Genomic DNA, 26,479 nt, shown 5'->3' on the forward strand with positions numbered 1-26,479 from the left:
CGGGCACACCGGGCTCGATGATCGGTGGGAACACTCACCAGACGGGCTGGCGGGGCACGGCTCCTCCAGCGCGGGTCGGCGCTGCTCCACGTCGTGCAGCTCCTCTGAAATGGGCCTCAGGCGCCACCGGCTCCGGCGCCTCCACGCGCCCCCGTCGCACAGTGATCCTGCGTGGTGTTGGCCCTCGGCGGTCGCCCGGGGCACTCAGGCCGTGGGGGGAGGGGGCACCACCGGTCCTTGGTGGGGTTTTAGCGGGCTCTGGTTGTCGGGCCGTGGGTTCGCCCCGTGCCCCCAGGGAGGGACATCAGCAGGGGGGCACTCGTGAGCAGCCCGGGTCTGCCTGGGTCTGTGTTCGCTGGTCCCCGGCCCTGATGTGCGCGGTGGGTCCGTCAGCGTGAGGCGGCCGCCATCTTGTGCGCTTCGCACGGGGAGGAGGGGGAGCCGGGCCGAGTCGCGGCAGAGGCTTCTCGGGCTCCGATTTTCGTCAGAGTAAGGCGGAAAGCAGAGTTCTTCGCCTCGATCGTTGGTGGGTCCCTGTGTCTGTGGTGTCTGTGGGCCGAGGGACCCAGCAAAGGATCTGACTGCCGTGGGTTAGCCGGAGCTCAGGGAGCCTGCGTCCTCACTCCTCGGACATCAGGCCACGCCCCCCGTGGCCAATGCCCCTTATGTTACTAGAAGGCCCGGTGAGTCCAACTGACATAAACACAAATAGATGCAGCTCGATTGCAGCTGTGGACAAAGACCTAATCGCAATCAATGCTAGTATTGGAAATCAGCAAAGTATTGCTACTAATGGCGAAGAGGACAAAGACGTGAGACCTCAACAGTCACAAGCTAGTGATTACAGCTGCAGCAAACATCATGCTCTTGATTGCTCAATTAAAGCAAACGGTAGTGCAACTAACGTAAAACTAGCTTCTAAGCCCCCAGTAAAAAGGAGAAGACTGTTGTCTAGCTCGGGTGAGAACATAACCATCTCACAAAAGACACACTGTGAAGACTCAAACTTCTGAACCCAGAAGTTCACAATTGAGGACTCCAATACTTCGTCTTCATCAGAAAGTTCTGTTGATGACGACAAGTCTGTAACACATACAAACATCAGAAAAAGGCGCATACCTGCGCAAGCTCGACAGGAATGTAAGTCTCTGAATGCATCTGAAACTTTAGCATGTAATCTCTCTAATAAGCTCAGTAAAGATTTGAACTCTCTGATAATGGCAGCCCTAACCATAACAATGGCGCCTTTTACTAAACTTTATGAACAGTTAAATGAAAATATAAAAGATCAAAAAACACTACTAGCTATGTTGAATACAAAAATAATATCTGTGGAGCAGGAAAGGGTCTTGAGTAAACAAGTACAGACAATCGGCAACTCAAGATCTGAAGCAAACGTGAGACCAACACACCAAAAACAGCGCAGTAGATAAGCGGTTGTTTGCAGAAGTGGCTCGAGAAGCCATCGAACTTCTGAAAATGCAAAAAACAGATTTTAAAAATCCAGAGAAATTGGACACTAATCTTACTGCTAGCAATATGGCTCTATGCAAGCTAGTAGGTTGTAAACATGCTAATCTAACTGAAAATGGTTTCATTCAAAACACGAAGTGCATAATTGACACGGAAAAAAATAATGAGCCGATCGATGTTGACCTAACCAGAGAACTAATGCCTGTCGGTCAACCACGAAAACAAATGGATAAAATGAAAAATATATCGAATGATGAAACCCTAATAAAGAAAGCTAATCAGGCAACACTCTGTACTTGATCTCTCGCAGCTATGGCATTTTGCGGACTTGTCATCTCTTCCACAATCTGTGGGACATGAGAAGCTCGCTAGATTAAACTCTGAAACTTTACCTAAACAACATCCGCCGAATGTGTCGATTACAAGAAGATGTAAGAGAAAGTGTACCCTTAACTTCTGTGAACACTGATGACCCAAGAGAATGTTTACCCTCTACCTCTGCGAATGCTGAAGGGCTGATGGGTAGTCCTGAGGACCAGTACTTGGCCCAGGCCATTGTGGGAAATAGACCCGAGACAAGTACTCAACAAAATCTGCAGGTAGAAGCTCCTCTAATGGAGACAAAAATGTTCCCTATTTTTAATCTAAAAAAAGTGGAATCCACCCAAAAAAATCTCAAACATCGTATTATTGGAGAAGAAATAAAAAAACATTACAAAAAAGAAGAAAAACGCAAAGAGCGAATGTTTGATAATTTTTGAGGAACATTAAAGCCTCAGTATCACAACCACATCTAATAACATCTGTGCAAAAAAACGGAGTACTAGAGCAAATTGCAAAGAGGCCCTAACCTCGGACATACCAATGGAATCTAACCCAGAGGATTATCCTAATTTACTGCAGGATGACAGTATACCATCTGTCCACGTATGAAACAAGTGAGGGTGAAGGTGAACAGAATAAAGCGAGCGATCCACATTACACCGAAATGAAGGATGGAAATTGTGTGACTAATCCTCCGATAAACATACTCCTAGTCCATCTTGCATTGATCAGGCAAAAATAAGTACCAGAAGATGTTACGTTTGAGTCTATTAAGAGCAATATTCCCTCTCTGGAGGATGCTGGTGAGAGCTCTCGTAAATTCCTCACTCTAGGTGCGAGAAGAGCACTGGTTTAAGCTGCTAACTGTTCTAGAGCGCAAAACACTGAAGCCGCTAAACGAACCAACTACTCAACTAAATATGAGTATAGCGATCAAAATAAACATGGAAATTCACCTAGATCAAGAAAGATAGCTTTTGATCTATACAAAACAAAAAAAGGTGAACAAACGATCAATCAAAAAGTGAAGCGACAGGCCCACAAAAGGCGCTAGCCAGCAAGTATCAAACATGAAAAAAATTGGGAAATATCTTGTACGGCTGGAACGAATCGAAAAAGAAAAGGATGGACTGATTCTAAATAGGAAAAATTTTCTTCCACCACATACCACAGCTGAGGGCGGTGATCTCGGAAGACATTCAAACAGTTGAATTTGAGGATGAACAGACGAATGGTTGTGTTATCCTCCACATTGCATCGAAAATTATCAGAGACTCTTTATTGGAGTCTTGTATCCAAATAAACTCATTGGGATTTGCCATCATAGAAATAAGCAAAGGAAAGCGGCAGGATCTGTCAACACGATGGGAGCAGTGCGCCGTGCCTAGACCAGCCGAAAGTAATGATGTTGGGAAACCTGCAGAAGGAAACATGCCATCCTTGAAGAAGGAATCCAAAAAGGGTGGTGACAATAGGAGATGGGATCCCGAAAGGGACACGATTACCATCACCATCGCTAAGTCCGACCCGCCAACCCGAAGTACTCCCCTTGATGCATCCAACGAGCAAAACTGGACCTGGGTGGCCAGAGCCCTAAACGGGGAAAATGAGAATTAATGTTTAGCTACCCGCGACTTGGAAAATGTTTGTATCACATCCTGGAATACGAGAGGACACACCCACCTCTATGCAGACAAATCAAAGGAACTTGAAGACATAGACATTCTCTGTCTCCAAGAGACATAGCTTCTGGAAAATCCTATTGCTGACGGATTTGAGACTGCCTTTAATCCCGCTATCAAAGGTGTTAAAGGCAGGCCGATGACTGGCTTCTTAACACTGGTAAAAGTTCAAAGTGGCGCACGTATTATCCTCCACAAAAACGTATCGCCTTACATCCAAGTAGTTAAGATCTCACTACCAACATATGCGAGAAAAACTGGCAAAACTTTGGTGGCGATAAATGTTTATTGGCAACACGAAGCCACACGTCAAAAAAATTCATCTGCCAAGTCTCCGAAATAATAAGTGACATCTACTACAAAGAGACTGATGTAAACATAAACTGCCTACTAAAACAGAACTTAAACACTAAAGAAAACCAGATGACAAACAGCGTCCCAGTGGCTGATGCATGAAATGAAAGCATGGAACCTTAAGATGTTAAATGGAAACAGTCCTGGAGACGTTCCAGCTAATTTTACCTGGCAAAGAAAACAACAAAGGTCAACTATTGACTATATGTTTGCCACTGGGAAACTGAGAACCCAGGTTGAAAAACTACAAGTTATTAACATGGATCAAAGTGATCATTGTATGCTAAAACTCCAACTGAAAATACAGCAACCAAGAAAAAGAGTCATTTAAAGACGAGCACCTGGTCGTTGTACCAGGTAGAAACCGCCTTCGGCTTGACGCTTATAACATACGTGCCATATTAAAATCACTTGAGAACAAACAAGATCCAGAGAGACCTGAATGCACAGTTCTCCTGGATGCCTACCGTGAGACACACTTGATGAAGTCTAAGTCCAACTTTAAAAAATGACATGTGTGGGACCACGAAATATCAAACAAGAATAAAACGCTAAACAAAGCAATAAGAACAGCAAAAACTCTTGCAACTGAAGAATCCTTGAGGTTGACAAAACAAGCAAAACAAACCTATAAGAACTGGTTGATTAGCCACAGATCTGTAATGATGCAACATGATGCTGAACTGATGATGGAGACTTTACCTAAAAGAAACACAAGCTCTCTTTGGAACTTGTTGAATGATGTATCTGTGCCTCAAGGAGCACTTGGAAATAACATGGTTTCGGAGAAAGCGTGGGTTGACTACTATACCAAAACGTTCTTTAGTAAAGAAAATAATGTTAGTAAACAACAAGACCCTGCAAATGACTGGTCAATTACTATTGAAAAGGACGACATTTTAAGAAATATCATGAGACGCAGTACGTCCAGAGCTCCAGGGCCAGAAGGCCTGACGAACCAGGAGCTAAAACAACCAGAATTATGGGCTGACTTCTGTTATTGGTTGTTTGCATCTGTACTGCGAAATCAAAAAATTCCGACATCATGGCGGAGTGTAATCTTTGTCCCCATCTTTAAAAAAGGGGATAGAACAGAGCCAAGAAACTATCGACCGATTGCACTCCTTGACGTGGTAGGCAAAATGTTTGCAAGCCAGCTACAATGTCAACTTTTAAAGTGGATTGAAGAAACTGCGAGATTTGATCCACATAAGACTGGTTTTGTTAAAGGAGTAGGCTGTGGCCTTAATCTAACATTGATAAACTTCCTAAAAATGGAAGCAATGCTACAAAACAAAAAAATCTACATAGCTTTTTTTGATTTATCCAACGCATTCAACACCACAGACAGGGAAATGCTCTGGAGAAAAATGACAAAATGGAAGTGCGCGGAAAGCTTGTTACAACCTAATAAAGAAATTCACACAAAAACAGTCATCAAGATTAGACTGGATAATGTTGGAACATTTAGTCACCCAATCTCGACCAACTACGGTGTAAAGCAGGGGTGCCCTTTGGCGGCTAGCCTTTTCTGTTTATTCCCATCGTACATTGGAAAGGCCCTTGGAGCGACCAATTCTTATCCGCCAAAAATCAATGGTGAACCGGTAAATTGGCTGCTCTATGCAGATGATATCGCCTTACTGGACCTTACGTCAATTGGTTTGACACAGAAGTTAGCAGCACTTGAGAGTTATGTAACAAAAAACAAACTAAAGATTAACCCTGCAAAATCAGAAGTATTAATCTTGTAGGACCTCACTCGGACCAAGAAAGTGACCAAAAGCCGTGAACCAAAATGGAGCCTGAATAACGAAGTGCTAAAGTGTGTCAAAAAGGTCAAGTATCTTGGGATGTGGACAGTAACATAAATGATGCACCTTGGGTTTACAATGCAAAGCAAAAATGTAAACAACTAGCTTGTCAAGCTGCGGTCATAAATAAGAAATACGGGGGGGGGGTTCTCCTTGCAGCCGGTACTTGCTCATTATAACCAGAAAGCAGTCCCGACCTTAATTTATGGTGCAGAAAGCGCTTTAGAAGCTCCGGCGAACCTATGGTCACAACTTGAAACCCAGTATTGGAGAACGGTTCTTCAACTGCAAAAGGGTATACCATCCGCTTGCCTGCGATATGAATTAAACCTGATATCAATGAACGCGAGAGTACTCTGGAACATGCTGTCTTTGTACAGAAAAACTATTCTTGACAAGAGTATGCCGCAGTTTGAATTATTGGCAGACTTGGGAAAAGGGAATTCAGAGTCAATACCGGTTAAATGGACTAATGCCTGTGAAAAACATCTGAAGGAACTACTCACAGATTGTGAGACACTAAAGAGTAATCCGAATTATGTCAAAAGAAAATTGTGGGAACGTGACTGGTGTCGCTATAATTTAATGGAAGATGCTGCAAAAGAAGGGAAAGATCAGAGAAAACTTCTGCTATATCTGGTGAAAGCTCCAAATGTCAACTATCGAAAGAGTTTTATGAAATTTCGACTTAACCTATTCAACACAAGAGTAAGTCAAAAACAGAGATTCAGACAGATGTCAGCAACGCTAACATGCCGCTTTTGTGAGAACTACTCGGAGACCTTAAAACACTTAACTCTAGACTGTGAAGGGTTGAAATCGCTGAGGACGTCACCCCTGAGTCAAGTGGTAAAGACATACCCCATCTTATGCGGAGAAGATCTGTGGTTAAAGTTTGCCAATCCCAGAGAAAAAGACGTCTATGGTTTGATACGTTTTCTACATAATCTTGAAGTCATGTGGACAGAGTGAAACCAGTTGGATGACGGTAAAGATGAGAAGTAGGGCGGCCTTAGTCACAGAATATCAAAAGGGAAAACTACTGTTTGATCTAAAGCGCTGAAGATCTTATACAACTGAAAGAAATATGTGAGCATGAGAGGGATGCAATGATACAAGGGGTGGGGTGGGGGTTCTATGCCCATCGCTGATCTCCTTTGACTTGTGCATCTGTTTCTTTAACTGCTTGCCTCCTAATTCCTCTTTTATTTTATTTTCTTATTTTTTTTATTTTTTTTATTTTTTTAATCTTTATTTTTGTTGCACACAGTTAATACAAACACTTATCTTTAGTACTGATATGTTCATGCATTATACAATTCCGATTACTTTTCTGAGTCTGAATGTTCTTGCTCGGCCTTTTCCAGCAAGTACAGTTGGTATCTTTCCCATATATTCTTTGGGCGGGATACAGGTAATACAGAATCTATGTATAGTTCCTCCATATTGTTTGCCCATACCATGTCTCTCTCCCAGTCCGCCTTGGTTGGGGGATTTGCACTTTTCCATTTGATCAGGATCGCCCTTTTGGCTAGAAGCAGACTTAAGTTCAAAAGTTTATGCCATATCGGGTTCATTTTCTCAACTACCCCCAACAGGCGCATCCGGGGGGTCCATTCCACTGGTTGATCTGCCATCTCATCTAGGGCCAAACACACCTCCTCCCAATATCCCACGATTGGGTAAATGTTTGCATCTTCTGTTTTGCATCTCGGGCAGTTCCCAGACATGGACGGGTATATACGTTTGAGCTTCACAGGGGTGTAGTGTGTTCTTTGTATTATCTTATAGTGAATTAGCCTGTATCTAGAATTACATGAAATCTGTTTGGTAAGAGCAAGGAGTCTGGACAATTCGTCGTCTTCAATTTGCTGTCCCAGGTCTTGTTCCCACTTGGTCTTAGTTGTGCGTTGCACTATCCGGCGTGTCTGGAGTATAATCTTATACAATGCTGATGCTGTGGTCTTTTGGGCTCCCCCCGTAAACATATATCCCAATCCCATATTCAGCGGTGGTTCATTAGGGAAGGCCGGGCATATACTTTGTATGACTGCTTGTATACGGTTATATTGTTGTCTGGTACTATGCGTATTCCCCACTACATCCTTGATATCCTCCCACTGAATAAAGTGCCCATCAGTGAATAGTTGATCCCATTGTGATATGCCCCTGGAGGACCAGTGGCGGGCTACTTCCCCATCTATGCTGAAGGGTCTTTGGGGGTCGCCCCAGAGCGGCATGCTCGGGTGGTATAGCTTATCAGTGTCAAATATATCAACTATTTTAGCCCATGCCGTAGTCACCACCTGTTAGGGTTTTATAGCGTTATAATGCTTGGGAGTTGGCCTCGTAATTTGGTGGAGCGCCGTTGTGGCCTCCTTTTCGGGCTTGCTCGGTATAGGGCCCGCCGGGTTCAGAAATAGTGTAGCCCATTGGGCGGCATATTGTGCCTGTGCCGTCAAGTAGTATAATTCCAGGTCCGATGCCATCAGATCGCCCCTTGGATAGGCATCATTTAGCACCCTCCAGCTCACCCTAGGGTGACCACCCCAAACAAATGAGACACATACGCTAGACATCTTGGTGAACAAGGCTCGCCTCGGCCAGACCGGCACAGTACTAAATAGATAAAAGAGCTTTGGGAGAATTATCATTTTTGCTAATGCGATCCTACCCATCATTGAAATGGGAAGAGCATTCCAACGCCTCAACTTAACACATAGCGCATCTGCCAGCAGGTTATAGTTTAGTGCTCGCGATAATTGAGCCGTCCTAGCAATACACGCTCCCAGGTACAGAATATGTGTCAGGCACCACAGTAGGCCATGCAGGTCTCGGGGTTTACTCGTATTTTCAGTAATGGGGAATACTTCTGATTTGCTGGGGTTCAATCGTAGGCCCGAAAATCTACCAAGCCGCTCTACTTCTGCCAGGACCCTCCCCAGTGTTCTGTCTCGATCTTTTAGGTATAGCAAAATGTCATCTACATACAGATTTATAATGTGCAGTTTACTCCCTATCCTCAGCCCATATGCGCTGTAACGTGTCCTCAATATGTCCGCCAATGGTAGTAGTGGTGACAACCGGCATCCCTGTCTAGTGCCCCCTCGTAATTCATGTTTTTTTGTTAGGGTTCCATTGACTCTAATTCTGGCCTGGGGGCCTGTATATAGTAATTGTATCCATTTCAGGAAGTTTGGACCGAACCCATAATTTCGCAGTACCCCGAATAAAAAGGGCCAGGATACCGTATCGAATGCTTTACGCATGTCCAGCGATACAGCTATAGCCTGCTGATCTGAGGGTGTTGTAGTCAGGATCTCATGGCACCTTCTGATGTTGGTGGCCGTGGATCTACCCAGAATGAACCCTGCCTGATCCTCGTGGACCATGTATGGCATCAATGGTGTTAACCTAGTTGCGAGTATCTTAGCTAAGATCTTTGCATCTGTATTTATTAATGACAGTGGTCTATAAGACCCGCAATCATCCGGGGGTTTCCCTGATTTGAGCAGTAGCGTTATAACTGCTTCTCTTGTAGTCTCGGGGAGCTCTCCCTTATCTAGGGCTTCGGTCCATACCGCCAGTAGTCTGGGTACTAACAGATGTTTAAACTCCTTGAAAAACTCTGCACCAAGGCCATCGGCGCCAGGGGCCTTGCCGTTGGGGAGTGCCTCAATTGCCTCCACAACTTCCGCCTCAGTTATCAGCGTCTCCAATAACTCCCTGGTATCCTCCGCCAGGAGTGTCGTAGGGATTTGGGAGAGATAATGTTCAATCTCTGCATCCGTAGTGTCGGATTGAGGTGAGTAAAGTTCTTCGTAAAATGTGTGGAATGTGTCGCGTATCTTACCCTGATCAGTGGTGACCGAGCCATCCGCTGTTTGTATACATGGGTTATCCGTTGATCCCCTTTCCCCCCTCACTGCTCTGGCTAACAACCTCCCCAGGCGTTCGCTTTCTCCGTAGCGGCGTGCAGCCGCCGGTTTGTCAAAGTAGCGGATCTCTTGGTCCGCTGTCTCAGTATATTCGTCCAGCTTATTCTTCATACCTAGAGTGAGTTGTGGTGTTGGCGTTGGCACGTATTGGGCTTGTATTGATGCTATTTGCGTTTCGAGTCATTGCAATCTATTCCTAATGTCTTTAAGGATGCCACTTTTTATCGATATGGAATTGCCCCTTATATACACCTTAAATGCTTGCCACAATATCGCAAGAGAGGATACCGAGTTCTCATTGAGATCAAAGTATTCTTGTATGTGTTGGTCTATTGCGTTTTTATAGGCCAGATCTCATAGCGCAGCCGGTTTGAATCTCCATGGAGGCCTACCAACCGCGGCGCCAGGTATTCGCAATGCCAGAAGTATGGGGGAGTGATCTGAGTACGTCCTGGGAGCATCTGAGCGTCTGTGACCCATGATAGTGCTGTGCTATCCACCAACCAAATATCTATCCTGGAATGCATATTGTGTACTGTCGAGTAAAATGTGTACCCTCTCTCAGAGGGGTGTAGCGTCCTCCATGCGTCTTTCAAGTTCAGATCTGCCATATGCGTGATGATTGTCTGTGCTGCTTTGGTTAACGCTCTCACTTGTGTCGAAGTGCGGTCGATATTCACATCAAGAATAGTATTGACGTCCCCCCCCGCATATCAGACAGGCCGTGGGGAAGTTTGCCAGTTTCCCAAAAATTGTGGAGTAGAATTCCGGGTCGTCTATGTTCGGCCCGTATACGTTAAGGAGGACTATCTTTGTCTTGCAGAATACCATGTACTAGCACATATCTCCCCTCAGTATCGCATTCCACTTCTTTGCAGGTGAACCGCAAGGTCTTGTGTATCAAGATTACTGTACCTCTAGCCCTTTTCGGATAAGTTGTGAAATACTGGTGTGTTCCCCAATTCGGAACCAGTTGCCCCTCCTGTTGTGGCCCTACATGCGTCTCTTGTAAGAAAACAATCTTGGGGGTCTGTCTGTTAATGTATGCTATAATTTTCCGTTTCTTAACTCTGGAGCCCAGACCTCTAACATTCCAGCTCATTACTTTATTATCATCAATGCCTGTTTCAGCCATTCCACATTGAGTGATCATGAACGTGTGTTTGCGAATATTTTTTAACAATTAAACAATTAAAATTTCCAGTGTACATTACCTGTGTGCTTTTTATTTTCTTCCCCTCCATAACATAGCTCCCACCCATCATGTTAAACTCCCCTCCTCCCCCCACCCTCACAGTTCCCCTAACTTCAACTGTGCTTTTAGGATCCCAACCCTTCCCTCCCTCCAACTGAGTGTGCACCTGCTACAGGGGGGCCTGCGGAGATTCCCAGTGCCTATGCCTTTCTAAACCTTGAGTAAGGGTAACCGGTTCCTTAAGTTGCTCTCTCACATATTGTTGTCTGCGGGGGACATTACAAAGCACCATACCACACTTATTGAAACATTCCCGCCCCCACATAGAGCTACCCCCAAAAGGGGGAGCCGACATTTCTGTATCTATGCTTCATTAGTTAAACATTCTGCTGATGCGCAACCGTAAAGACTAGTCCTGTTCATTCACTTCAGTGCTCCCCGACGGAGTGAGGATGTCTCAATAAAGTTGGCGGCTTCCTCGGGGAAGGTGAAGAAGTGGGTCTTGTTTCGATATTGGATTTTAAGTCTCGCCGGGTAAAGCATGGCATACTGGACCTGTCGTTCCCGGAGAAATGTCTTAACCCCGTTGAAAAGTTTCCTCTCTTGTTGTACCGCCAGTGTGAAGTCTGGAAAGATCTGTATAACGTTGGCTTCCCATCTCAGCTCCTGTTTTTCCCTTGCCGCCCTCAGTATCATGTCCCTGTCTCTATAGTTCATCACAAAAGCTATGATCGGTCTAGGTTATGCTCCTGGCTTCGGTTTCGGGGCCAAAGACCTATGAGCCCGCTCAATAATGAACATTGGCAACCAACCAGGGTCCCCCAGCTATGTGCGTAGGAGGGCCTCAACTCCCTTTTCCATGGAGCCCTTTATCGCTTCCTCCGGTACCCCCACTATGCGAATGTTGTTGCGCCTTGACCTCGCTTCTAAGTCCTCGCATTTAGTCTTCACCGTTCCTAATTCGATCGCCATCGTGGAGAACGTACTTTTCAGGGCTTCATGAGCATCTTCAGTGCCCGATATTCTTGTTTCTGCCTCCGTTATACGTGTTGTTGTTTTGTCCAATTTCGTTTTAATGGATGCCACATTTGCAGTGATCCCATCAAGTTTGCCGTTGAGCGCTGAAAAACCCCGTTGCATTGCAAGGAAAACCGCTTGAGGGTCCATCAACGTAGCCGGCGGAGCCTGCTGATCAAGCGGGATCGTTACCTCCTCCATCTCGGGTGTTGAATCTTTCTGGATAGTTGTGGTGTATTTGTCGATGGCCCCCTTGCCCTTCTTGTGGCCAAAACTCTTGGGCATTATCCCCCTTTCCTGGTTGATTGTTCAGCAGGGTTAACGAGCTTTGCTTTCTCTGTAAGTCTTATCAGAGGTGGGGGGTCGGCGTCGGTATACTTGTTGCAGGTAGTGCGATTTCGGCGTCGGAGCACCGGTGCCGTGTTGGGAGCTGATACGGTCTACCGCGTTAGCTCCCTTATCGCTCGTCGTGAAGATGCGGTTCTAGAGTGACCCCGAAAGGGCTCACTTCCCGCCTTCCAATACACTGTCTACTGCGTTAGTTTACAATTCGTTCCAATTATAACGCAGGGGTCTAGTGCAGTGCTGCCACCTCCCCCTCGCCGCCCCACTTATCTGCGTTGTGCCCGCCGATGCAGTTGCAGTGCACAATTTCGGAAGATGAATGGGTAAAATACTACAGACTGCTTATAGAAGCAAGTTGGATTTAAACTTGCACCTCGTTCACCAGAACATTCTGGGCCATCTGTATTGGACACCTGTGCGAATGCATGGATTTGGTCTCTTAGATGTATGCAGGGGGGTGTGTGAAAGAGAGAGGGACTATGGTTGCATGATGTGGAATTGTTAGAGATCGATGAGTTTCTGGGGGGATGTGTTAGATAGGTTGGATGCAGCATTGTCTATAAGCGTTCCGAGAACACCCTTGTAAACAATTCTTTTATCAGACAGAGGAAGATGTTTGACTGATAGAAGGTTTAGATGTTGGATTAATGTAGTTTTAATAGTGGCAGTGAAACAAATCTTAAGATTGTGGAAAACTAGGAAAAAGCCACAGGTGGAAGATTGGGTTAATGATATGCAGTTATCAGATTTAGAAAAATATATGCATTACAGGAGAAATCAAAAAGAGGTTTATTTGAATATCTGGTCGCCCTTTGATTATTTGTATGGTGCATAGAGACGGGTTTGGTGAATGACGTCTGATATTTGCATGTTCATGTGGGTTATGATGAATATAAGGCATGCTGAGTGTGTTTGTGTTTTATGTGGGTACTTTGTTTGTCTTGTGTACCTTCTTTTTTTTCTTTTCTCTTTAATTTCTTCTTTCCATGTTTTCTCCCTCTTTTTCTTGGTTTTAGTTCTTATACAAACTTGCTAGTTGTGTACAGAGGGTTGACAACAGTAGGGTATTGATATTTTTGTTAATATGAGAATTGTAACCTATTGTTCCTGTTACATATTTTGTTGGAAAATATCAAGTTAAAAAAAGAGATTTAATTTGCAATGCACGTTATTTTAAGTTTATCTTATAACTATTGTTTTCAATGTGATTTTTTTTATTATTTGTAAGTATATCTTCTAGTATGGTTTCAGAGTAGAAGTTGCACATGTGCTTGTTGAAATCTGCTGGACTGTTCCACATTGATAACTCTTTTTTTTATGTCCTTCACCCTCCAGATACAGTCCAACTCATTCAATAGCGTTCCTCCACTACAAAAAGGTAATCATTTTAAAAATTTGTCCTGGAATATCCCCTTTGCTCTCCTGATATATCGCACATGCTGCTGTGCTTCCATCTATCAAATCTGGCAGCAGTGATTTTTAATATGGACTTTTAAATGTTGCCTTTTCTTTTGATTTGCTATTTATCCAGAATTGCATGTTTGTGATTTGATTTTGTTCTTCTATCATGGCCTTCTTTTATGCCTCTTTATAGAACCTTTTACCTTGAGTAGCTTGCAGCCCATGTTCTGTAATTATTGCTTTTCTCCCTCCCATTTAATAAAAATAGGTCCCTCAGAATCGGCAAATCATGGAATCGCGCACTCTGAACACACACCATTTGTCCTTAATTCCTTGAAACTATCGGCATGTTTCTGTTTAAAAGGAGCTACCAAATCGTTGCCTTAGAATATACATACAGACAAGCAAGCAGGAACTACCTGGGCAAGTGGGAGCAAGATGGTTGCGCGTTAACAGGTTTTTCATCACAGCCTGGCCCATCGCTTTATCTGCCCTTTCCTCTTACGAGTCCCCCTCCTCTGGGCATTGACTAACATCTGGTGATAAGGAGTTTAAAACCCCTTCCTCTTGCACATCCTGCAGGGTCATTATGCTGTGGCTAAACGTGGGAAAGTTTCCTCTGCACGTCATGCTGTGTATACTGATCTCCAGAATGCTTAAATTCATGCGTGGAATGTTGGAGTGCTGGGTGAGTGTTCTTTACGGTGACATTTGGAGAGTGAGCTGGCAGGTATATGGATGGACCAGTGACTGTTCCCAAATGTACTTGCCTGATGTAGCCTAAATGACTTACAGGAACTGTAAATATGCATACCTACCTGTGGACGCAACATGGTGTCCCCTTGAAGGACAGGGTCACTTAACTCGCAATGAGATGGTTTTCTGAAGAGGAACAAGTGGAACAGCTATGGTGGGGGAGCAGCAAAGTTCTTAGTGGTAACTGCCCTGCTCACCCCCCTAGGAACCATCACACCACCAACAAGTAAGGGGTGGAACCCATTAGTAAGGAGCAGATGCCAATGCTGAAGGTGTCCGCAATGAGGAAGGGACCTATGGCAGGGCCTGAGGATACCAGCCAGGAGGAAGGTGCTATCTGTTTGTCCAAGGTTACACTGCTGGTGAAGTTGGGCTGTCAAAAATAGTTCACAGGTGAAAGAGTTGTGAAAGTATTGTAGGAGTATGGGGCAAGTTCAGGGCAGCATGCCTTTCATGATGGAGCAGAAGCATTGCCGCTCTTCCTGCTAGACAGGGAGCAAGTGTCGGTCTGGAGGAGTTATATGCAGGTAGAGCAGCAGAATGGAAGATGTGCTGTAGTGTTTCAGGTGCGGCAAAGTGCCTAGGCGCATGACCGGTCTGTTCCATGGGTTCCTCACTCATTGAGAGCACCTGGCTCTCTGGTGACCTCTGCATGCAGTTTTCAGTGTTCTGCAATGGCATCGCCATGCAGGAGGGAGCGTGAGTGGGCAACGACCTAGGAGGCAGCATTCCTGATGACGATGGCAGGCATCGGGCCATAGAGGTGAGTGCTGGGCCTGAATAACGGCATCGTGATCACCAACAGGAACATATGCAGCGTACGTTTTCTGAGGTGGGTGAGGGACACACAGGAACGGATGAGACTAATTCAAGAGAGGTCAAGCAGCGTGAAAGTCCAGTAGTCGATGCTTATATTTCATCAAATCAAAAAGGTGACATTTCTTTTCAGGTGGTGGGAACAACCACTTTTCTCCTGCAAGGGAGAACAAGGTACATGGGTGGTATGGAGTGTGCAGGACCAAGTTCTTTATGTGCAAAGTATTATTGGCAACCCATATGGAAAATGTTCTGTCTGCCACTCATGGAAGGTGTTTGGTGTGCGGGTGTCATGTTGGATTGTGCTCACTCAGTGGGCAGGGGGATGCGTGCCAAGGCTCAGCTCGATGCCAGATTGTGGGGAGTATTTGCCAGTCTTACAAAAATGTGACCCTGAGCTGATGTCATTACTACAGGAGATAAAAGGGGTAACAGTCCAGCAGGAGTCAAATGAGCATTATAATTGTCAAGAAGCCTGTGTTTTAGCCAATGCTGTTTGTGTCTGTGGTGGCCTCAGATGTTTGGTTAGGGTTATCTGTCCTCTAGGTTGGTGGATGGGACAGTGGTTGGGTTTGGAGGCCTTTTATACTTCTGTTGTTGTCTATATGCTGTAACCTCATGTCCAGGTTAGGAGGGGGTCATGTTTTCCCTGGCTTATCCCCGGTTAAGATGGTTTGGTGTCTATAGTTGTGCTTGTGGGTGTGAGGCTGTATTTGTGTTGGGACTTTTAATAATGAAGGACACTTTGGTGTTTCTGGGGGGAAATGCAGGGTGCAGTTGTGTTGTCCTTGAAAAAGGCTAGGTGGGTTTTCTTGGACATTTTGAAATTGTGAAACCTTTTTAGTCCACTGTATTGGTGGATAGATACATTGGGGAATGACAAGGGTGGCATAGGTGAGGAATGTTCTATTCGAGTGGATTGTCTCCTACAACATATTCCTCATTTTAGATGTATTCCATCCAGCTTTGCTGCTCTTCGGAAATTTTTTCGGCAGTGGGCGCCGTGCGTCGATGTCGTCGAGTGGATGGTCCCTCGAAGGCCTCTGTCGAGGGTGACGTCATCTGGTATATAAGTAGCACGCGCGGCACCCGTTGGCCTCAGTTCCGTTTTTCCACAGTATACGTTGCTTCGGACATTCGGCGCGCATCGAGTTCTGTGAAGAATAATATATAATACAAATGAAATATGTCCTCGTCATCGACGCAGACGCCGACCACGACCCCGAGATCGGGATTCAAAAAGTGCAAGTCGTGCGGCTCAAAAATGTCGATCACGGACCCGCACCGAGAGCGTTTGTGGTGCCTCAGAGAAGGCCACGACATGGAGGCCTGTACGAAGTGGCAGGCGATGACGGGGAAGGCCTTGCGAGAAAGGAGAGGAAAGCTACAGGTAGGTCCAAAAACCGATTGTAAAGCCTCTAGCGTCAAGTCGAGATCCCGTGAGGAGAAATCTCCTCGACGCGAAAGGCATCGATCTAGGTCCCGAAGTGATTCCCATCGCTCGTCGTCTTCGTTAAAAAAACTGAAGAAACGACGCCACAGGTCTCCCTCCACCTCGTCGTCAGACGAGTCTCCGAAAAGGATGAAATGCCCCACGAAACACTCGTCTTCCGAAGAGTGGGAAGCATTCAGGGTCAAAATGATGGAGGTGTTTGAGAAAGCGAAGCCTCGGTCCGCGCCTTCTTCGGAAGCCAGCCGAGAGCGTCATCGCTCCGACACTCGTGCGCCCTCGAGCCTGGGTGATCGAAAAAGGAAGGATAGGGAACCTTCCAGGATGCCGAGCGAAAAACGCTCGAGTCGAGTCGACCGTTCGAGGTCACCGACGCCGTCCGATACCATCACACCTCGAAGGGAAAATCTTCGAACACTGCCTCGACGCCCTCGAAGCAGACCCTGTCGATGACCACTATGTCGTCGACGCCGTTGACGCCCTCATCGGCGTCGATGCCGAAGCCCTCGGCGCCAAAGGCTCCAGCCAAGCCAGGAAAGCCAGAAAAAGAAAAGGATAAGGTTACAAAACCTGTAATATCCTCAGAGCCCTGTAATACACCTCTTCCTCCTCCTCTCCCAGAGAAGGTTTTCAAGCCTCTCCCCAGGAAGGAGTTTTTCAAGTCCCTGACCTCAATTTTTTAGGAACAGGAGAGATCTGATGAGGAAAATGTACCTTTTGGGTTAGAATATGGCACCCCAAATGTCCCAGAATGCTTGATCTCAGAAGAAAGCAGAATGAGGGATTTGGTGGAATGTTTACACAATGCAAGTGGCATTGACACATCTCCTGAGAATGACTTTGGCAGACCAGAACCAGGAGAGCATACCAGTCCATCATACCGTCAATTAATGACGAAGGTAGTAGATTACTTGGGATGGGCTAGACCACCAGCCCAATTCATCCAGGATGATTTAACAGATATATTGGACCATGGTCCCACCGAAGACCCAGTACTACCCTTTCATGTAGGCTTGCAAAATAGGGTGGCCAAGAATTGGGAAACTCCGGATTCTATTCCTCCGGTAAATAAATCCCTCACCTCAAAATACCGCCCGGCCAGTAGTGACCCCGGCTATCTGTCAAAACATCCAACTCCCGAGAGTCTGGTCATACAGGCAGCCACAGCTTCTAACAAACTTGAGTACCCTTCTATCCCTCCAGACAGGGACGATAAGCGTGTGGATGGCACGGAAGGTATTTTCAGCTGGGAGTATGGCTTTAAAATCGGGCAACTCCACATGTGCCTTGGCAAAATTTTCGTACACTTTGTGGGAGTGCATCGCAATGGCGGGGAAGCACATACCAGAAGAGGAAGAAAGGGAAGGGTTCCTTGCCATTGTTAGAGATGGAAAGGAAGCCATGCAGGAATCTGCAGGAATCCCTTCAATCTGGATTGGACACTGCGGATAGTGTAAGCAGGTCCATGGGCACTAGCACGGTAATGCGCAGATTTGCGTGGTTACGGAAGTCAGGTTTTGCACCGGACGTACAGAACCGCCTTCTGAACATGCCTTTTGATGGGTCTCACCTTTTTGGCAACAAGGCTGACAAGAGCCTTGAGGTTGCAGACCTCAAAGGCAGCTGCCAAATCTTTAGGAGCTGCTATTAGGCAACCTCAGCCTTTTCGTGCCCATGGACAATCGTGAAGGGGACGATCCTATCGTTACTACTCCTCATATGGAAAGGCGAGAGGAATGGCGAGTCAAAGGGGCCAGAAAAAGGCCACTCGCGGTGGAGGAGGAAAATGTGCAAAGCCAGTTCCAGCTGCAGCCTCCCTGCCATCAGCTGCTGCAACAACCGCCACAAAACCACTTTGAGGACTTGCATCACAAAACACCTGTAGGAGGCAGGCTGTCGCAGCATCTGCAAGAATGGCGAGCCATTACTTCAGATGTTTGGGCTTTAGAAATAATAGCCCAAGGCTACTGCCTTCCTTTTCTAACGCATCCTCAAAGCAATCCACCAGGGAGACACCCGTTGAAGTCTTTGAATCCGCTCCTACAGCAGGAAGTGCTAACCCTACTGGAGAAAGGTGCTATAGAACCAGTACCTGCAGCGGAGAGGAACAAGGGATGGTACTCCCCGTATTTTTTGATCCCCAAAAAGGACAGAGGACTGAGACCCATCTTGGACTTAAGAAACTTGAACAAGTTCCTCAGGAAGGACAAGTTCAAGATGGTTACCCTTTCTCAGATCCTTCAGGCCCTTCAACTTCAGGACTGGTTGGTGTCATTGGACCTCCAGGATGCTTATTTTCATGTGCCAATTCATTTCAAGCACAGTAAATACCCGAGGTTTGTAGTTGGCGACTCACACTATCAGTTTCGAGTCCTGCCATTCAGATTGACCTCCGCCCCGAGGTTCTTCACCAAGTTAATGGTAGTGGTGGCAGCGCACCTCAGGAGAGGGGGGATTCATGTCTACCCCTACCGGGACGATTGGTTGATCAGGGCGCGTTCTGCCGAGCAAGCACTGGATCATCTGAAAGTCACCTGCCACTTCCTCCACAGACTGGGCTTCTCCCTCAATGTCAAGAAGTCGCAAATGACACCTTCCCAACAGCTTCAGTACATAGGAGCTGTATTAGACACATCCTTGGGAAAGAACTTGTCTCCCAAGTCGAGGGCTCAAGACATTCTTCAGATGGTTTCCAAATTCCAAAATGCCCAAAATCACCAGGCTTACGACTTTTTAAGGTTGCTCGGCCTCATGGCATCCTGCATCTTCCTGGTGCCAGAGGCACGCTTGAGGATGAGATCCCTTCAATGGGCTCTAAAGACTCAGTGGTCCCAATTCTCGGGTCAAATGACGGATCTTCTTCAGATTCCGAACAAGGTCCGACAAGATCTTCTATGGTGGACCTGTACAGAGAACATCCTAAAAGGAGAACCTTTTTGGCAACCATGGCCAGAGATCACAGTAGGGCGCGGACGCCTCACTCGTGGGGTGGGGAGCTTGTGCCAACGATTTGACAATCAACGGTCGTTGGTCTCCATCGGAGTCCAAACTACACATCAACCTTTTAGAGCTGAGGGCAATCAGACTAGCGCTGAAGGCCTTCCTGCCATCTGTCGGGGGAAAGAATGTCCTGATAATGACGGACAAAACAGTGGCCATGCATTGCCTAAACAAAAGAGGAGGTGTGGGGTCACTACCTCTGTGCAGAGAGGCAATGCAGCTCTGGTATTGGGCAATTCAGGAGGGAATCTCTTTAACGGCAAATCATCTAGCCGGGGAAGAGAATATGACGGCAGATGCTCTGAGCAGGCAGAGCACTGTGTCCCACGAATGGGAACTGGCTCAGGAAGTCATTCAAGAGATCTTCGCCCTTTGGGGAACCCCTCAAGTAGGCCTATTTGCAACCGGTTTCAACCGAAAATGCGAAAGGTATTGCTCAAGGGAATTTCCCCCGAGAGGAGCCCTGGGGGACGCGTTCGTGGTGGAGTGGAATTTCCCACTATTATGTGTTCCCTCCGATTCCCGTCATTCCTCAGGTCATCAGGAGGCTGAGACGCTTCGGGAGCCGCATGATCCTAATTGCCCCGGATTGGGCCAGGAGAACGTGGTACCCGGACCTTCTAGACATATCCATCTGTCCTCCAGTACGTCTGCCTCAGAGAGAACCTTCTCTCTCAAATGGAGGGTCAGGTTCTCCATCCAGAGGTCAAAATGCTCACCCTTCATGCTTGGTATCTGAAAGGCTGAGATACAGGGATTGGAACCTTCCAGATGATGTTATGGAGGTGTTGCTTTCGGCAAGAAGGCCAGCAACAAAGTCTCTATACCGTTGCCGTTGGAAAAGGTTTTGCAACTGGTGCGGAGAAAAGAATGTCGATCCTTTTCTATGTTCTATTCCGGAAGTACTATCTTTCCTTCTGACCCTAGCACATAGAGGTCTGAATATTGGATCAATAAAAGGCTACCTTGCGGCGCTTTCCATTTTCAAGCGCTCGTCGGAGGAATGCTCCTACTTCAAAATTCCTTTTGATAATACAATTCTTAAAAGGACTCACTAATGTGTTTCCTCCTCACCCATTTCAAGTACCGATTTTGGGATCTCAATTTAGTCCTAAAATTCTTAATGTGTGCTCCTTTTGAGCCTATGCACACATGTCCATTAATATTACTAACATGGAAAACTACCTTCTTAGTTGCTTTAACATCTGCAAGAAGAGTTAGCGAATTGCAGGAACTGTCTTCTGGGTCACTCTATACTGTGTTCCATAAGGACAGAGTTGTGTGGAGGGCTAAACCATCATTTTTACCGAAAGTAATATCTGATTTTCTTTTAAGTGAGAAAAATTGTTTACCCGCATTCTATCCTCCACCCCATCCTTCTAAGGAGGAGGAAAGAGTACACAGGTTGGATCCAAAAAAGAGCTTTAAGCTTTTACATCTCTAGACTTTCCAGTTTATAGGTTACACAGGAAGGAAACTGGGTCAATTGGTGATAAAACAGACAATTTCACGCTGGATCGTGCTTTGCATTTCAGAATGCTACAGACTAGCACAAAAAGACCCACCAGAAGGATTAAGGGCTTATTCCACCAGAGGCATCGCCTCTTCGCCAGCCCTTCAAAGAGATGTTCCAATAAGGTCCATTTGTGAAGCAGCAACTTGGTCTTCACTACACACCTTTTCAGAATTCTATAGCCTGGATGCTTCCCAGTCTAAGGAGCTGACTTTTGGGAAAGCAGTGCTTTATTCCGCCATCTAAGGGCATTGAAAAGATCTAACCCCTCCTCCAGAGAAATTATACAAAATACTGCTTTGGGAGTCTATCTAAGATGAGGAATACATTGGAGGACACAATACACTCGAAGAACAAGTTACTTACCAACTGGTAACCTTCTTTCGATTGGATGTTCCTCCAACGTATTCCTCATCGCCCTCCCAGCCTACCCCTCTGTAGATTTTTCCGGGTTATTGCCATCTCAAATCTCGCAAGGCTGATACCTGTCTGCTGGCACAATCTACACAGTACAAGATTAAAGATAAAAAGGGGAAAAACAGAACTGAGGCCGACGGGTGCCGCGCGTGCTACTTATATACCCGATGACGTCACCCTCGACGGAGGCCTTCGAGGGACCATCGACTCGACGACATCGAGGCACGGCGCCCTCTGCCGAAAAAATTTCCGAAGAACAGCAAAGCTGGATGGAATGCATCTAAAATGAGGAATACGTTGGAGGAACATCCAATCGAAAGAACGTTACCAGTTGGTAAGTAACTTGTTCTTCTTCATGTTTAGTTTTCACCTGGGGTGGTGGGTTACGGTCAGGAATCCCGTCATCCTCTGGAATGGCCGGGTGGGCTCCAGGTGGCGTGTCCAGCCTGAAATACCATCATACTCTGGAATGGCTGGGTGTGGAAGGAAGGCATGGTATCAACAGTAAGACAGACACAAGTGACCAAAGTTCATTTATTTTATTTATTTATTCATGTCCATTATGTCAAGTGTGTGTATTGAACTTGCACAAGCTACGACCATCAAATAATAATGCAGTCCTAGTGGAGTCTTGTCAAAATAAAAGGGCCTACACTAAAATAAAATAAACTATTGCCAATCCTTAACACTAATTTACAAATAATGTGGGGTATGGTATTCATGAAAAGGAAGGAGGTGTTCACAAAATATGTCAGGATGCTCAGGCTGTTGGCCTCCCTTCCCCACGTTTTCAGCACTGGGCAAGGCGGGTCACTTGAGCAAAACATACGCTCTGGCTTCTGCGGCACAAAGATACAGTTCCATTTTCCCAATTCAGGACCTTCTATGTCCAAGTCTCTTTACTTCTCGCAGGTCTCTTGACACAGAGGGCCTGCTGTACCAGAAACAACACGCAAACATTCTCTTCAGTATTCATTTTGGGTGTTCACCATGGATTCCCCTCAGCCAGACTCAGATTATTTTCAAAAACAAAGTTGAACGTTGGATCCCCCTCTTCCGAGCTCCGATCTCTTTCAACACACTCTTCAGAGAATTCTTTTTCGGGTGAGACTCGGTTCACTCCGGATCCCCCTCTGCCGGGCTCAGATACCTTTTCTTTGGTTCAATTAGTCTCCCTCAGCCGGGCTCTGACCAATTGGGACGTACTTTAAACTATCGAAGACTTTCAAATGTGCACAGGGTTTAGCTTGACCCGTTGCATGGCCACCTAGATCTGAATATTTCTCTCACACTTAGCATCAGTTGGGTACCTAACAGCGACTTTCGAATGAGCACCCACGTGATGCTGTACCACTCTGTGTATTGTATCTTTCAGTTACAAAGTTAAACTTTTTCCTTTGGCTTCCAATTGTATTCACGTTGCTCATCCCAAACTCCTCACACACTGTTCTCTTTATACAATGTTGCTTCTTGAAACCTTGGTTCAAAACACAAGCTGCTTTGGTATCAGTCCCTCCGACTCACTGGCTGTGCTGTCTTTTCTGATGCCGCTTTGTTGTAGGAGCCAAGGACAGTACCACAGAGGCAATCGCTTCTCCCCACCTTGGTTATTGACACTGGAGAGCCTTGGGTACCTCCGACACACTGTGTAGGTTTGATCAGCCTTAGTACCTGGTCTTGGGTTTTTTACTTTCCAAGGTTCACAAAAGTAACGGTCTTTGCTGGGCAAGCGTGCTTCCCCCCCTTGCAACCTTCTCTGGTCTTGCCGTCTTTCTCCTTGTATTAAACTGCCATCTTGGAACTGCTGTTTCATCGTGTGTTTTGCCTCGCTCTGAGTGTGCTTTCGTGCTCCGCCTTTTATCCGTGTGGAGAATTGTGATGGAAGTCAGCTGTGTGTAATGATCTGTAATTGCCAGACCATGGTGTTGGGACATGTCCAGTATATGGCTCTGGTGTTAGTCTGTTGTTGCTCACGGTGAACTGTCCGTGAGAAATTGTTTGTGTCAGGAAAGGGAAAAGAGGCTTGGGGGGCTGAGTTCCTAGTTATCATACCTGGTAGGATGGGGAAAAGGTGTTACAAGGAAGGGGATACAGTGTCTCACCCTCCGGTGTCCCGCTTCCACTAAGACCCCTCATCCAGGTGATTCTCCTGCACTGGTCCACCCCCGGGAACTGGATCCAAAAGCGATGGCCGTGTCCTGGCCACCTGGTTGACAGATCCCCGGGGACTAGCGGGTGAGACACCTTCAGGTTTCTCACAGGGAGTTCAGGAATGGTGGTTTTACAGAGTGGCTATATGAAATGTGTCTTTGGCCCGATATGGTGTTGCATGGGGTGACTGGTTCCAGGCCTAGGAGTGTCGTCGTCCTCTGGGATGGCTGGCAGATTTCCAGTCACCAGTTTTTGTGTGCTATTGCTATGTTGTTGGCAGTGGGGACAGTTGTCTTTGTTTATGCTCTGTGGAGTCCGTATATGTGGTTATGCCGCACAGGTCTTCATCTTCACTTGGTGAGCAGTTGTGGTACAGCATGTGAGGTAAGTTGCATGGATCTTTAGCGGGGTGCTCAACAACCAACTGGTACAGTCACTGGTGTGCTGCTAGGTGATTATTCTGTTTGCTGATTCAAATTTGCTGGTCATTGGGTTCGGCTTGTGGCCAGTTTGTTGTGACCTTTTTGGGGGGGGGGTGTTTCATTCTTGTTGGACCACCCACAGCCCCAGCTTTGTTGTGTTGTGTGGTCTCCTCTTCATGCTCTGTGTTATCTCCTTGTTGATTTGCTTTTGCCCAGGAATGTTTGTCCTGGAGAGGGGAGGTGTTGGGGGTGGGGGGGGAGGGCAGGGCAAGCTTAGCAGGATTGATGGCAGTGTGTTTGGGAGGCTTGTAATGGTGTGGTACTTCTGCATTGCAAACTCTTCCTCAGGCTCTGGCAAGGCTTTGCATAGCAATTTCTCCTGGGTTCCAGGAGTTAGTAGCCCGATCTCCATTGGCACATATTTCTTCTGCTCCGGATGATACCCGGCGATGCATCCTGGTCTAGTCAACACAAGAGATGATGGCTAGAAGGTTTTAAATTAATCTTAACCTTTGGCAATTGGTCCCGGCTGGTTCCAGCAACCTCCAGACCATTGTTCTTCATCCTTCCAAGATATTATATAGAGAAAGACCATATGCACATCATGCTTGGTCCAACCCCAAAAGGGGCAGTCCAGCCCAAATTAATTACCTAAAATATTATGTTGATACAACAATAAGTCAAAACGTTTAGCTAAAACAATTACTCACTGGACATCTTTATCATGAATTGGAGCTCCAATTGTTTTTCTGCTTTGCCAGGCTGTTGTCTTGATTTCATGCTTCTGCCTGCTGCAAGGAATCTTCCCCTCAATTATTAAACGAATGTCCTCGGGCAATGGGGCCCTCTTCCTTCTTTTTTCAATGAGACAGGAGCGGTTTTCCAATGAACAGCTTCTACATATATGGCCTGTGTTTCCTTTTTAATGGCTCCACTTGCTGCTGCACCTCAATGCACATGAAGCCATTTCACCTTTTTACTTCAATGGTGATGAACTACACCCCTGAGAACATCTGCTTCATCAATTTGTGAGATCAGGGTTAACAGCTGTGTCCGGGGTTTGCCACATGCATAACATTGAACCCCCAACTCTGGGTGAGGCCCAGGTCTAGGTATACTCGTCTTGTCCCAGACTGGGATTTCCTTTTGTCAATGATCTTTTTCAGTGGGATCCAATTTCCAGAAGAACCTGCTTCTCGTGTCCGGGCTGCTGGTTTAGCCTCTTGGGTTTCTCCTAGCAGTGGGTCTCTAGAATACATTGCTCTTTGATGAACATTGACCATCAAAATGACTTCTTCTTGAATGGCTTGTGCAGTTGGTAGATTACTTTCTGTACATATGAAGGCAGAGAGTCTGTGAATTGTTCCAGGATTAACATTTCTTTGGCCTCTTCTTTATTCCTCTGTCCCAGCCATTTATTCATGAGTTCCTGCACTCAATATGACGGCTGTCTCTGGATTTCCTTCTGTTGTATTTGAAGATGTCAGAGCCTCAGGCAATAATACTCCTTGACATATCCTTGTTGCTCCCGAATTCCTTATTTGATCTCATTATAGGGAGTAGTTCCTTCTGGGTTTAGAGCTTGGAACGCTTTTTGGGTCTTTCCCATTAGTAGGGGTGATGTATACCGGGTCCAACGAACCTCTGCCTAGGTCACAGTCTCTGCTATTATGTCAAAGTTCACAAAGAAGGCAGCAGGATCTTCCCCATTGCTCCATTTGCGTAATATGGTGGTAGGCACCACTTGCTGCACTTGTCTTTATTGTGATTGGGCCTTGTAGTGCTGTTGGAGCTTCTAGGTGTTGTCTACTTAATGCCGGTGGCCCTTCAACCAGGGTCCACATTAGATCTTGCATGATGGTGAGCCTAAATTCCTAGTGCTCACCTGTTGATTCAAGGCAACCCTCTTCTTCGGTACTTAAACCAGGGTCTCTCCAGTCTTGGAACAGTGGATGCTAATGTCAGCTTGTAGGCCGCTTCCACTGGCTTTGGCTCTTTTCACTATACGGCTTTCTCCCAGGCCTTGCAGATCTTCTCCCCCATATTGATCTTTGGTTCCTGGGATAAGACTCCTGACTTCTCCTGTTCTTTTAGTTCAGTTGAAGTGCCTTCGTACCCAGCAGATTCCCATGAGTCGCCTGACCCTGTCACTGGGGAATCCAGGGTAACAAACTCTAGCTCGACTCCCAATTCCCATATCTGTATTAAATGGCTCGTTGGCTGAGGTTACCCAGGATTCTCCGGTCTTTAATGTTCCTGCTGTATTTCTCTAGTGAGTGACCTCTACATCTGGCCTGAATAAAGACATATTTGACACCACTTTGTCACGCATGGCCTTAAGAAATTCACAATTTCCAACAAATGGTTAAAGGTGTTTTTGTTAGCAAGTCTCTTATGTCAGGGTTATGCAG

The 26,479-nt window shown here is 46.2% G+C and overlaps 1 protein-coding gene across 2 annotated transcripts in view; it reads left to right on the forward strand.

Annotated features, from left to right (window-relative positions):
* Window positions 1-26,479, forward strand: part of SMIM14 (small integral membrane protein 14) — an 821,041-nt gene that overhangs the window by 252,547 nt on the left and 542,015 nt on the right. For both annotated transcript variants that reach the window (XM_069631778.1, XM_069631777.1), the window contains one exon: window positions 13,478-13,520. The gene's annotated coding sequence lies outside the window, so the exon portion shown is untranslated. The remainder of the gene's footprint in view (window positions 1-13,477; window positions 13,521-26,479) is intronic.

Source organism: Ambystoma mexicanum, chromosome 6q, assembly GCF_040938575.1.
Source record: "Ambystoma mexicanum isolate Mex_15411 chromosome 6q, UKY_AmexF1_1, whole genome shotgun sequence".
NCBI lineage: Eukaryota > Metazoa > Chordata > Amphibia > Caudata > Ambystomatidae > Ambystoma > Ambystoma mexicanum.